Genomic DNA, 12,887 nt, shown 5'->3' with positions numbered 1-12,887 from the left:
AGTTAGCTAACCTCTCTGAGCTTTGGTTTTCTGACCCAGGAAACAGGAGTGATAAGGCCTCCTTTAAAGATTTGTTGTGAGAACTGGAGATGATACCCTCCTGAACTGAGGAAGCTTTCACTTACGGGTGCTGCGGCTGTTTTAATACATTTGAGTAGGACAGCATGGCCCAGTAGACACCTGATCCCGAAGTTTTAGGACCAGATCTGCCGCTTGGTAGCTCTGTGGATTTGGGAAAACTGCTTCATCCTTTCATATCCCATTCCTCATATGTAAAGTGAGAGGGCTGGACTTCAGCTGATCTCTAGAAAGAAAAAAAGATCATGAGTCTCTGAGAAGAACCCTAACTACAATACTCAATTATTTATCAATGCCAATGTAGTCACTTGCTGCTTTCTTTCATCAGCTACTAACTTATTCAACGGATCCTGAAGGAAGAGTTAGCACAAGCACTTTCCCAGAAAACAAGAGAATATAATTTCATTTCACTCAAGGGAATAATTTCCTAACCTGAAGGATGAAGGAAACAGTGAAGGAGGGGAATAACTGCCCCCAAATGTACAAGTAAAAGCTATATTCACGTTCAAAGCCAAGTTCAGAACTCTGATATTATTCTCCAATTATTTTTTTCATCATTCAAGCTTACTGCATGAGTCAGAGCTGTATTTTGTTTCTCCTGATATAACCCTTTTCTTCTTTTATTCCTTTCCCTCAAAATGGCCTCATTCTTTCAGTGTGTGTGTGTGTGTGTGTGTGTGTGTGTGTGTGTGTGTGTGTCTTCCTTCTCAGGATTCCTGTTGTTGCTCTGGTTTCAGAGCAAAGTCACTTTGGTCTTGAGTAAGTTTTATTTGGCAGCATAACCCAAGGAACACCTGTTCCCATTGTTATGCTCTGTTGCCTCATAAAAGTGGAGGAGGTTGGACTCCTCTATGTACCTCATAGTCACGGTCAAGGAATTCCATGTGAATTACATGTAAGCTGGATTTCAGTAGACAATAAAAAAATAGAGGAACATTTTCTCTTACCATTTTTTGAACCCTCAACCCGGAGCAACTCTTTGGCTCTTCCAATAGCCTTCCTGCCTTCTCACAAAGGAGGGGACTGGTATCCTCCCCTCACACTTCTCCATGAAGTCACTTACCTAATATGCTATTTTTCTTTGTCTGCTCATAGGACTGGCCATGTTCCACAAAGAACCACTGCATACACACTGGATAAAAAACAATTGCTCTGAAATGTCAATTCATTCAGACTCCCTGGAGACACAAAATCTCTCCAATGCCAGGAGAACAAAAGGAAGAAAGAATGAGAGCAGTGAGTTTATGGGTCCAGTCTCAGAATAACCAAGAAAGAAGACACAAAAGGCTACAAGCAAAGACCAGAGAGCTAAGAGAAAGAGGGAGTGATGGGGTGACTCTGGCCAAAGGGGACAGGTGAACAAGGAGTTGTGGTTAAGGCCCTAGCAGTCTGGAGTCCTGTCCACCACCTACATGTGTTTTTCTGGGCAGGCAAGGTACTGGTGCACATGCACAGTGGTGGTGGCAGTGGTGCACATAATTCAGCCACCCCCCAGCAACAGTTTGCCTCCGGACGTCTCACTAGTTCCTATCTTTTCCTGAAGACATTGTTCTCACTAGCATCTGCCAGAAGCACTTAGAAGAGATGACAGTTCCTAGGTTCTGTCCCCTTTCCTCCATCACACCCAATTCATGCTGAGGTCACCAATGATCTTCATTTCCAAGGAATACTTTCTAGTCCTTATTTTTCTCGACCTTCCAGCCACTCCCTCTTTTTTGAAAAACTCTCTTTTCCTTTCAGTTCAGTAGCTCTACACCCTCCTTGTTTTTCTCCTGCTTTTCTAGTCACTCCTAGGTCTTTTCCTCTGACCTCTGCTCCTCTGCTTCCTTTGAGATTCCTATGCCCTCCTCTTACCAGCTTCTCCCTTCCTAGGCAACCTCCACTACCACGAGGGCTTCTCTTATCTTTGAAATTCTGACTCCTCATTTAAATCTCCTGCCCCTGTGTGTGCAAATGCCTACTTGACGTTTCCACCTGAATGCCTCAGTGACCCCTTCAAGTTATAGATGGCCAAAGTCATACTCACCATCTTCCCACCAAAACTCTTCTCTTCCAGCATTGTTCCCTTCTTTAGAAAATGGAAGTTCTGTTGACAGGTTGCTTAATCTATAAATCTAGGCATCATACTTTTTATTTTTTATTTTTTTAAAGTTTTTATTTATTTATTCATGAGACAGAGAGAGACAGGCAGACAGACAGAGACAGAGACACAGGCAGAGGGAGAAGCAGGCTCCATGCAGGGAGCCCAACGTGGGACTCGATCCCAGGTCTCCAAGATCAGGCCCTGGGCCACAGGTGGCACTAAAGTGCTGAGCCACCCGGGCTGCCCTAAGCATCATCCTTTTTTTAAAAAAAAAATTTTATTTATTCATGAGAGACACAGAGAGAGAAGCAGAGACATAGGCAGAGGGAGGAGAAGCAGGCTTTGTGCAAGGAGCCTGATGTCGGACTTGATCCTGGGACTCTGGGATCACACCCTGAGCCGGAGGCAGATGCTCAACCACTGAGCCACCCAGATGTCCCTCTGGCCATCATCCTTAATGTTTCCCTCTCTGTCACCTCTCACACTCCCTCAATCATCAAGCCTTTGATTCTCTGTCCTATATATTTATCTCTTGAACCCTTCTGTTTCTCTTTATCCCAGCTGCCACCATCCTGGCCAAGGCTACCATTACTTCTCACCTGGGATGTTGCAGTGTCCTCATAACTTGTCTATTGGTATCTTCTCTTGCCCCCCCCCCAATCCATTCTTTCATCTACTATAGCCTAAGTGATCTTTGAAAGTATAAATGTGGACATACCACTGTCCTTCAATAGCCTGGAAGGCCCTGCCTAACCTAGGCCCTAGTCATCCATCTCCTCTTGCACATCACTAGCTCTTATTCTGTTGGCACCAATGATACTGGACTTACTTTAACTTCTTAAAACACAGCACTTTGCCTGCCTACAGCTCTTGGAAAAGCTTTTCTGTCTGTCTGGAAGGCCCCTTCCGCCCCCACTGACCTGAGACAGCTAACCCCTGCTCATCCTAGAGTCTGCCTTAAACATCACATCCTCAGGAAAACCTCTGACCATCCAGAAGGAGTAGATCTCCTTTTAATCATTTTCAGAGCACTGTGAAGTACTTCATAGCACACTGCATACTTGAAGTTAATTAATAGCAATTTTTGGTTTAATGCCAGTCTTCTTCAGTTCCATATTGGCAGAGCCCATGTCTATTTGTCAACAACTGAGGTCTCAGTTCCTAGCTGACAGCAGGCTCCCAAGAAACCCCTGTATAGTAACTGACTTTCTGAACGTTCCTACCTGCCATTACCCCTACACTCTCCCCAAACCATTCTTGCTGAATTGAAAACACCCTGTTGAATCCTCCTACATTACTTTCCTATTGCTGCTATAACAAATTATCATAAACTTAGTGGCTTAAAACAGCACAAAATGTATTCTCTTACAGTTCTGGAGGTCAGCAGTCCTAAAATCAAGGAGTCAGCAGGGCTGCATTCTTTCTGGAAGCTCCAAAGGAGAATCTATGTCTGTACATTTTCTGCCTTCTAGAGGCTTCCCTCCTATAAGAACCTTTGTAATGACATTGGGCCCATCCAGATTATCCAGAATCATCTCCCTGTCTCAAGACCCTTAACTTTGCAGCTCATATCTGCAAAGTCCTTTAACCATGTAAAGTAACATATTCACAGATTCTGGGGATAAATAGGTGGACATCTTTGGAGGAGGGCATTCTTCAGCTTCCCACACCTCCTATGCCTTAGAGGGTAAAATTTCTGCCAAGTTTTCTGGAACAAATTCTGAACTTTGCTACAAAATATCACACACCATATACACCGTATACATATCACGATACTGACCACATTACAACTCTCTTTCTCCTAGATCCCCTTGTAAATTAGCTTTGATTAGTCTGTCCTCGAGTATGCACATGTACTCTATAGTGTCCACATATACACAGTCCTCAGGGGCACTTAGAATATCCTTCCAGATTTCTGTCCCCCTGGTGAGGAAGGCAGAGCCATGGTGCAGGGAAGGAATGAAGCTGGTAAAGCAGGTGAAGTGACCTTGCCTTGTTTAATGCCAGAGTCTACCCTCCCAGCTGCAAGTTTCCTTTCCAAGCTATCTGCTTTCTCAAGAAGCTGGCTGAGGGGCTGGTCACAAGCTGTCTCACATGGGAGAGTCTTAGCAAGAAGCTATGGCTGAACATTTTTAGATACATTTATAATTTGTACAACAATGTTCAGAAAGTGCACAAATATTTGGCAATGAGTGTGGAAGCAAGAAGTTTCATGATCCAAATAATTTGCATCTTAAATACTTGACTTAATGAGTATGGAGACTCTGGAGATGAGAAAGCCTGATCCTCAAGGTGCTACCTACAGACTGTTCACCTCAGAGTTGGGGTGGGTGGAAACACTCGGCCCCAGGCATAGTCTTGTCTTGTGCTACAGCTTCCATTACATGCTTTTCCTGACTGTTACGGGAATCAAACAGAAGATGTTGCTTCTGGCAGCACTCAGTGTCCTAACGAGGAGTGAATCTCTTGTTCCCAGCAGGCACAATCTGGTGTTTTGAGGAAGCAAAGACAGGCATGTTTCTCTCATGGCATCTACTCCCCTTGCAGTAATCACATCTCAGTTCTTCAATCCGTGGTCTCTTCTAGACATTATTGCTTTCTGGGTATTCTGGTTTTTCCCCCAACTTCTGATTATTTGTCCATGAAAGATTTCCAAGGGGACAAGAAGCAATTGAAAACACTTTTTCTATACTCTTCTTACCTTTATTTGTTAAAATCATAAACATCACTACCAAGGAAAGTCTAGGTAAGTTGTTCTAAGTCACTGATCCCTGAAATGGGCACACTTTGAGTGATCAACTAGTCATGATGTTTTATAGCTTGGAGGCTAGAGATCATCTGGTCCACCCCCTCATTTTGTAGATGAGGACACTGAGCTGTAGACACCTAAGGACATACATACGTGCCAGGGCTATTGACAGTTTCATAAAGCCATAAAAAGTATCAACCAAGATTCTACATATCCAGTTGATAACAGTCACAGATACAGCTTCCAAGTAATAAATTCAGTCTTCACTGTTTTAAAGTTTTGTGATAATTCGACCTGAGCCAGGCCAAAGTTTACTTCAAACACTATGAAAGAAAAGCTTACAAAGCAATTAATGGTATAAAAAAGATCACAAAACATCAAGTTTACCTATGTCTAGTAACAAACTGTTTAAAGGACATTTGCCTTTAACTACATGCAACTATACTTCTGATTTAAAAACAAATCATTAAAATGGGCCTTGCAAAACTTCAGCTTAGAGTCATCTTGTTGATTATTTAATCCTTTTTAAATACTTACAATTTTAAAAATTATTTCTTTTAAACAATGAGCCTGAGAACTTTCATTGATCAAGCCTGATTATCCCTTCCATTGACTCAGAATTAGAAGGGTTTAACTGCAGGGCTTCAAAGCAAATCAGAAATTGTGTGACAAGGCCAACTCTTCCAGAACAACTGCCCTCATTCACCTTGAGCGAATCTTGGACTATTTTGCTTTGATGAATAGGGAGGGCAGAGTGTTCAGGAATTTGTTCCCCGCCCCCCGCAAGTACTGATGCAGTACATTTAATGGCAACCCCTATTTATACCCATCAAAATTTCTTCAGATGAAAACTGACAAGATAAGTCACTACCAGGCACTGGGTCTTTCAGAGGAAGTACCTTGCCCTTCCTACCTGTGGCCCCACACACCATCATCCTAGGCTATCCTATTCTGTCATTCAGCTCTCTGGGAAATAGCAAACGTGACAAGATTTGGATTAAACTCTGGACCCCTAGCAAGACACTCAAGAAAAGTCTGATCCTTTCTTTACTGCAAAATCAAACCAATGCCTTGTGGAAAGTTCTTTCCCTCATTTAGGACAGAGAATATTTTCTGGTGGTAATTGTCAGAGAATCTGGCTTTGAGCTGGTTGCTTGCAGTGAAAAGACATTTTTTGTGTCCCCTATGATTTTATCTCCCTCTTCCTTCCCTTGCATCTAGGGTTGCCAGGTAAAATACAGGGTGCCCCAGGGAAGTTGAATCTCAGATAAACAACAAATATATTTTTAGTACAAGAACGTCCTATGCACTATTTGGAACATAGTTCTATTTTATTTTTTTAATTTTTATTTTTTTAAAGATTCTCTTTATTTATTCATGAAGGACACACACAGAGAGAGAGGCAGAGACACAGGCAGAGGGAGAAGCAGGCTCCATGCAGGGAGCCAGACGTGGGACTCGATCCCGGGTCTCCAGGATCAAGCCCCGGGCTAAAGGCGGTGCTAAACCGCTAAATCACCCGGGCTGCCCCGGAACATAGTTCTACTTTAAAAACCTATTTGTTGATGATCTGCAATTCAAGTTTCCCTGGCTGTCCTGTATAGATTATTTGTCTGTGTAGCTTTTTGTTTTTCTAAATCTGACAACCCTGATTTTATTCTCCCAACATGGTTTTGTTCTTTCTCCTAAAATTTTCTAAAATTGGGCTTTCTCCCCAATTCCATTGCACTTCTTAAAGACAGTTTTTTCCCCTTTTCCTTCTACTCTTGTTTGGTGGTGGCAGGGCATTAATTTTTAGTGATTTTGGATTGTGATGGGCAGCAGCAGCCTTCTGTATAAAGGGGCTCAGAGCCATACATCAGGTGAAATTTCAATAGGGCATGTGTGAAACCATCTCTTTTTTTTTTAAGATTCTATTTATTTATTCACGAGAGAGAGAGAGAGAGAGAGAGGCAGAGACACAGGCAGAGGGAGAATCAGGCCCCATGGAGGGAGCCCGATGTGGGACTTGACCCTGGGATCGCGCCCTGGGCTGAAGGCAGGCGCTAAACCACCGAGCCACCCAGGCGTCCCTCATCTCTTCTTAATAAAAAAGATTTTATTTATTTATTGAGAGAAAGAGAGAGCACGAGGGGGGTGCAGAGGGAGAAGCAGATTCCCCGCTGAGCAGGGAGCCCACCATAGGACTCGATCCCAGAAACCTTGGATCATGACCTGAGCCAAAGGCAGAGGCTTCACCTACTGAGACCCTCAGGTGCCCCAAGCCATCTCTCCTGACGTACTCTCCAAAGTACCCCCTTTGAGTTAAGCATTGCCTTCTCTAACTGGTACTTCTAAAACACCCCTGGGAAACATTAACAGAAGTTACTCATAGCTTAATAGAAATGGTAGCAATGATTTTAAAATTTTTATCTCCATCTAATTTTTAAAGCCCTTTTTGGAAGTATAACATGCATACAGGAGTGTGCCCAGTTAGTAAATGCACAGCTGGGTGAATTTTCCCAAAGTAAAACTACTCAGATAAGCAGCACCCAGATTAAAAAACAACAACAACAACAACCTTAAGAGGGAAATCCTGTCACATGCTACAATATGAATGAACATCATACTATATGATATAAACCAGTCACCAGAGGATAAAGACTGTAGGATTCCACCCATGTAAGGTATCTAGAGTAGCCATATTTATAGAAATAAAAAAGCAGAACGGTGGCTACCAGGGACTGGGAACAGGAAAAATGAGTCATTGTTTAATGGGCACAGAGTTTCAGTTTTACAAGATGAAAAAGTTCTGGAAACCTATTTCACAACAAGGTGAACACACTTAACACCACTGAACTGCACGCTAAGAAACAGTTAAGGTGGTAAATTTTATGATGTGTAATGTTTTATCACAGTAAAAAAAAAAAAAAAAGGAAAAAAGAAACGCAATATTACCAGCTCCCCCAGAAGCCCTCCTGCCCCTTCTCAGTCACTTCAGCCTGTCCAGGAAAACCACTCTTCTGATCATCAGAAAGAGCCTGTCTGTTCTAAAAAGATCCTAGAGTTAGTAAGAAAGAAAGTGTGCCAACCCCCTCTCCTTCTGACAGGGAGACTCCTCAAAATCAGACAAGGATTTGGTCATGCCTAACGCATTGCAACGCATTGCCTGGCATATAGCAGAAGTAGCTCAAAATTGCATGCTGATTCCACGTGGACGCCGGCCGGGGAGATGCCGAGGGAAGGGAAGGGCACCTGAGAAAGAAGAGACAAGTGCTGGAAACAAACACCAGCTGCTTTGCAATCTTGCCAAAGGTTAGCCCTGCATACTCATTACAGGTTTATTCACTGATGATGCTTTTTTTTTTCTTTTTCACTGTGTTGACAACATGACCTGTAGGTTCATATTTGAATCCAGCTCAAAGTATATATTTTTGTTACTGTGTGCACAGCACTATGTGCTTATTTTCTTTCCAGGGTGTTTCTTGCTACTATGTATGGCAGGAGACAAAGCAGGTGTGCTTGCTAATGCCGGCCTCCAAATTCCTCAGGGACAAATTCAAAACTCAAGGAAATTGAGGTTCGCCTCATTTTACAACTGCCATAATATGTGATCCACTGGACTTTTTCACTATGTCCTTTTCCACGATGGCACCAGATGTTCTAATGAACAAATGACAACACTGTAAGTGCCGATCAAGAAAACGGATAAAATTCAGCAGATGATGGTTTTTCCTCATGATAGTCTGTGGATGACACTGTGGGCAGCAGCGGTAACACCAATGGCTCAGCTGATGCCAGGAAGGGAAAAAAGAAGAAGAAAGAAAATGGATACAATTGTTATTTTAGGCCACAAATGGTAGTGACTGGGGCAGAGTTCAACAATCTACTTATAGTCTTGAAGCCAAGGAAATATGATGCACCACTCTTTGATGTCAGATGGCAGGCAGATATGCTGGGGACCTTGGAAACAAAAATGGTATTGTCATATTATACTAAGGATTAGTTATTTAGTTATTGGGTCTCAGACCCAATGATTCCTTTAATAACATATATTCAGGAGTCCTCCTGCACTAACCTGAAATAAAACCCATAGGGAATACCACATACGGTTTATGTATACAATGGAATATTACTCAGCAATTAGAAACGACAAATACCCACCATTTGCTTCAACGTGGATGGAACTGGAGGGTATTATGCTGAGTGAAATAAGTCAATCGGAGAAGGACAAACAGTGTATGGTCTCATTCATTTGGGGAATATAAATAATAGTGAAAGGGAATATAAAGGAAGGGAAAGGAAATGTTGGGAAATATCAGGAAGGGAGACAGAACATAAAGACTCCTAACTCGGGGAAACGAACTAGGGGTGGTGGAAGGGGAGGAGGGCGGGTGTTGGAGGGGAATGGGTGACGGGCACTGAGGTGGACACTTGATGGGATGAGCACTGGGTGTTTTTCTGTATGTTGGTAAATTGAACACCAATAAAAATTAATTAAAAAAAATAAAAGACACAAATTTACTGAAAAAAAAAAAAGGAATACCACATACCCCTATGCATAATTGTAAAAAAAATCAACATAATACCCTGGCAGAAAGGACAAATAGAAAGAAAGTAATGTGTAATAAAATAACATACACCTCAAAATTAAACTCTCAGGCATGGCAATCCTAGAAGACAAAATAAAGTAGCCAAATGCTTACACTATCATAGCATCGGTGTGAGTGACAGCTCAAGGCAAAGACTGACACAGGTATGCTTTAGTGGCAACTTGAAGGACAAGATCAGTACTGCCCATGGTGTTATGACTTCCCAGCATGGTGAACAACACTGGAAAAGTTCTAAGCAATACTAAAGGCAAGCATCCTTCATTTTATACTGTGCCTGCATTCCTAGAAAATTAGATGCTTATTTTTACCTACATGATGGTTCAGCAGGATATCTGAAGGTCATTCAGAAAAGGGGGTGATTTCCAGTTCTAGCATCTCTGACCCCAGCCTTTAAATGTCAATAGTGCTCCCCAATCATTGTGACAACAAAATGCCACTATTGATTTCTTAAGTCCACTCCTACCTCGGGACATTACCATCTCCTATTTAGTATACCTGATTTACAGTAAAATATTTTATTTGCAGAAGCATTTTTAAAATCTTAAAATACATCACTCAAAAATTGACCCATATCCTCAGCAATTCCCTCAACTATGATTCATACCCCCTCACATTAAAAAAAAATCGATGTTGAATTTTACAATCCCACCAAAAACAAGTTTCCCAAGAGCTGAGCCAGTTAGATCACCAAGAGAGTCAATAAATAAAACTACATAGCATTTTTGGGGAGGATATTTACTTAGTAGTCTAGTCATTAATAGGTTGACTAAAGGGAAAAAGAAGAGCAAAACCCTGCAGGTTGTCTCATCAAGAAAAGCAATTTAATGAGAAGGTGTCATACAGATGTAGGGTAATGATAAATATTGTAATTACTGTTTTGTTCTACTTTTGCAGTTATCCTGTTTAGTTGTGCTTTTCAAAAGAAACTCAGTAATTGTGAAAATTCTTTATTAGCGGCATAAATATAAATAAAAAATCCTACACCCACTATGAGTTCCAGTCTGCAGAGCACTGCCCTCAGGTTGGGTTTCATGTGTTTTGGGGCCAGTGGTGGGGTTGGAGCATCTTGGTTCTAGCTCAGAAGAGCTCGCTGCATTCACCTCTTCCCAACTGTGCACTGAGTGATGTGAAGTTACTAGCCTGAAATCAGTAGTGATGTGAGTATTTGCATGGAAACTGGCCAATACTTCATATTAGGTTCACCACCACCCACACACCCTTGCTTCTAGAGAGTCTGTTGTTAAACAGTCACCAGACACCATTGCATGGGTCTGGCGCCTAGGAAAGAACAACCTGTCTTAGAGTACAAAACAAGACTTGGTTACAAACCCTTGGAAAAGAACAGTCCAAACTGGGCTCTTTAACATTTCATCAGATTCTAGTAAAGTACCAAGTGATGACTCAAAAATGACCAAGGAAGCAAAACTAAATGAAAACATTAATTCACTAGTATCCAAATATTTATCTAGTACCAACTGGGTACCAGTCTCCTTAAATTTTTTCAGCAACAAGGCAAGACACAAATTAAATAAGTATATAATGTGCAAGGGACCAGTGTGTACGCTGCCAATTTAAAAGATAGTTAAACAATGACACTAGTATTTTTCACCTTCATCAAAGGGAATACTAACATTTAATAGGCATTGTGCCAGGTATTAAACAAATATTGTCTTGTTTGATCCTCACAACCACCCTGTAAGATAATCATTAGGTTGAGCCATATGAAATTGCTGATAGTTGACCAATTTTGACCTCTACAAAAGGCAATCTCCACCTAAATTATTTTCTCTGTTTAATAGACAAGGAAGCCAAGATCCCAAGATACCAACTTGTCAAATGTCAAACAGCTAGTAAGTGACAAAGCTAGGATTCCTTGCAGACCAGAATGGTTCCACACAGGACTTCCTGCCACACACAGTTCTCAAATGAAAGAATTGTTAGGCACATTTGATGCACTGCACACATTCAAATAAATCTTAGAATTAAACCATTTTGAAATAACTTCTGGTAAGAGAAATTAAAGACATGCATTTTGCTACGTAACTAAACAGTGGCTTCCTGGGTTTCTTAATCATAAATGATTAGAAATAATCATAATTGTTGATACATTTTAGAGACTGAAAAACATCTTAATAGAGATTGCAACCATTGTTTAATTTATTCTTAAAAACTCAAATTAATGTTTGTACTTAAGAAATTCCATTAATGTTCAATTTATACTTGAGAAATTAATGTTTAATTTCTTTTTTGTTGTTTAATTTCTACTTAACAAATGACTTTTTAAAAATGCTATGCTGGGATCCCTGGGTAGTGCAGCGGTTTAGTGCCTGCCTTTGGCCCGGGGCGCGATCCTGGGGACCCAGGATCGAGTCCCACGTCGGGCTCCCGGTACATGGAGCCTGCTTCTCCCTCTGCCTGTGTCTCTGCCTCTATCTCTCTCTCTCTCTCTCTCTCTCTCTCTGTGTGACTATCATAAATAAATACAAATTTTTAAAATAAAAAATAAATGCTATGCTATTGCTAGTACAAACCACCAAAGGTCTTATATTCACAGTCCTTGATTCTGAATCCACTAGAATGATCAGTACTTCAGAAAAGAATTACAGGGGGATCCCTGGGTGGCGCAGCGGTTTAGCGCCTGCCTTTGGCCAAGGGCGCGATCCTGGAGACCCGGGATCGAATCCCACGTCGGGCTCCCGGTGCATGGAGCCTGCTTCTCCCTCTGCCTGTGTTTCTGCCTCTCTCTCTCTCTCTCTCTCTCTGTGCGACTATCATAAATAAAAATTAAAAAAGAAAAGAATTACAGTTATGAATGTTTGAACCAGAGGATATAGGAGTGTTTCAATTTTTAAAAATTGAAATACGGTAGAATTATGACATAATACACACATATACATTCATGTATATGTGTATATATAAACATTATATATATATAGTTGAAACAAAAGTTTCACGAAAAATTTTACTCTTGGTATATGCTATATTCTCAAATACTTTCTTTTTTCTTCTTTTTTTTAGAGAAAGAGAGCATGGGGGTGGGGAGGGGGAGGGGGGCAGAGGAAGAGAGAGAATCTTAAGCAGGCTCCATGCCCAGCACGAGGCAGGTCTCTCACGACCCTGAGATCATGACAGGAGCAGAAATAGAGTCAGATGCTTAACTGACTGAGTGACCCAGGCACCCCTCTGATATTTTCTATCCTACCCTATTCTATTTCATTAAAAACTTCTGCCCACAACTTAGTATATCATTTTTGCAATTCACTAATGTGTTGTGACCTGCAGTTTGAAAAACAATGTCTTAGAGACCTTTATTTTGGAGACCTCATCTACATCCCCCATTTTATTTCTTTCCTTCTAGGTTACTCTGTTCTTTGCATCTATAACC

General features: G+C 41.4%; 1 protein-coding gene and 1 non-coding gene across 3 annotated transcripts in view; one reads left to right on the top strand and one right to left on the bottom strand.

The window, feature by feature from the left end:
• PDK3 (pyruvate dehydrogenase kinase 3) overlaps positions 1 to 12,887 on the bottom strand; it is a 156,799-nt gene that overhangs the window by 86,051 nt on the left and 57,861 nt on the right. For both annotated transcript variants that reach the window (XM_041740572.1, XM_041740573.1), the window contains one exon: positions 126 to 304. The gene's annotated coding sequence lies outside the window, so the exon portion shown is untranslated. The remainder of the gene's footprint in view (positions 1 to 125; positions 305 to 12,887) is intronic.
• LOC121483710 lies at positions 8,607 to 8,693 on the top strand. The gene has a single exon (XR_005985820.1). It is a non-coding gene; the product is annotated as a small nucleolar RNA SNORD35 (small nucleolar RNA).

Source organism: Vulpes lagopus, chromosome X (assembly GCF_018345385.1).
Source record: "Vulpes lagopus strain Blue_001 chromosome X, ASM1834538v1, whole genome shotgun sequence".
In the NCBI taxonomy this organism is placed as follows: domain Eukaryota; kingdom Metazoa; phylum Chordata; class Mammalia; order Carnivora; family Canidae; genus Vulpes; species Vulpes lagopus.
This window is presented reverse-complemented; position numbering and strand designations above follow the sequence as displayed.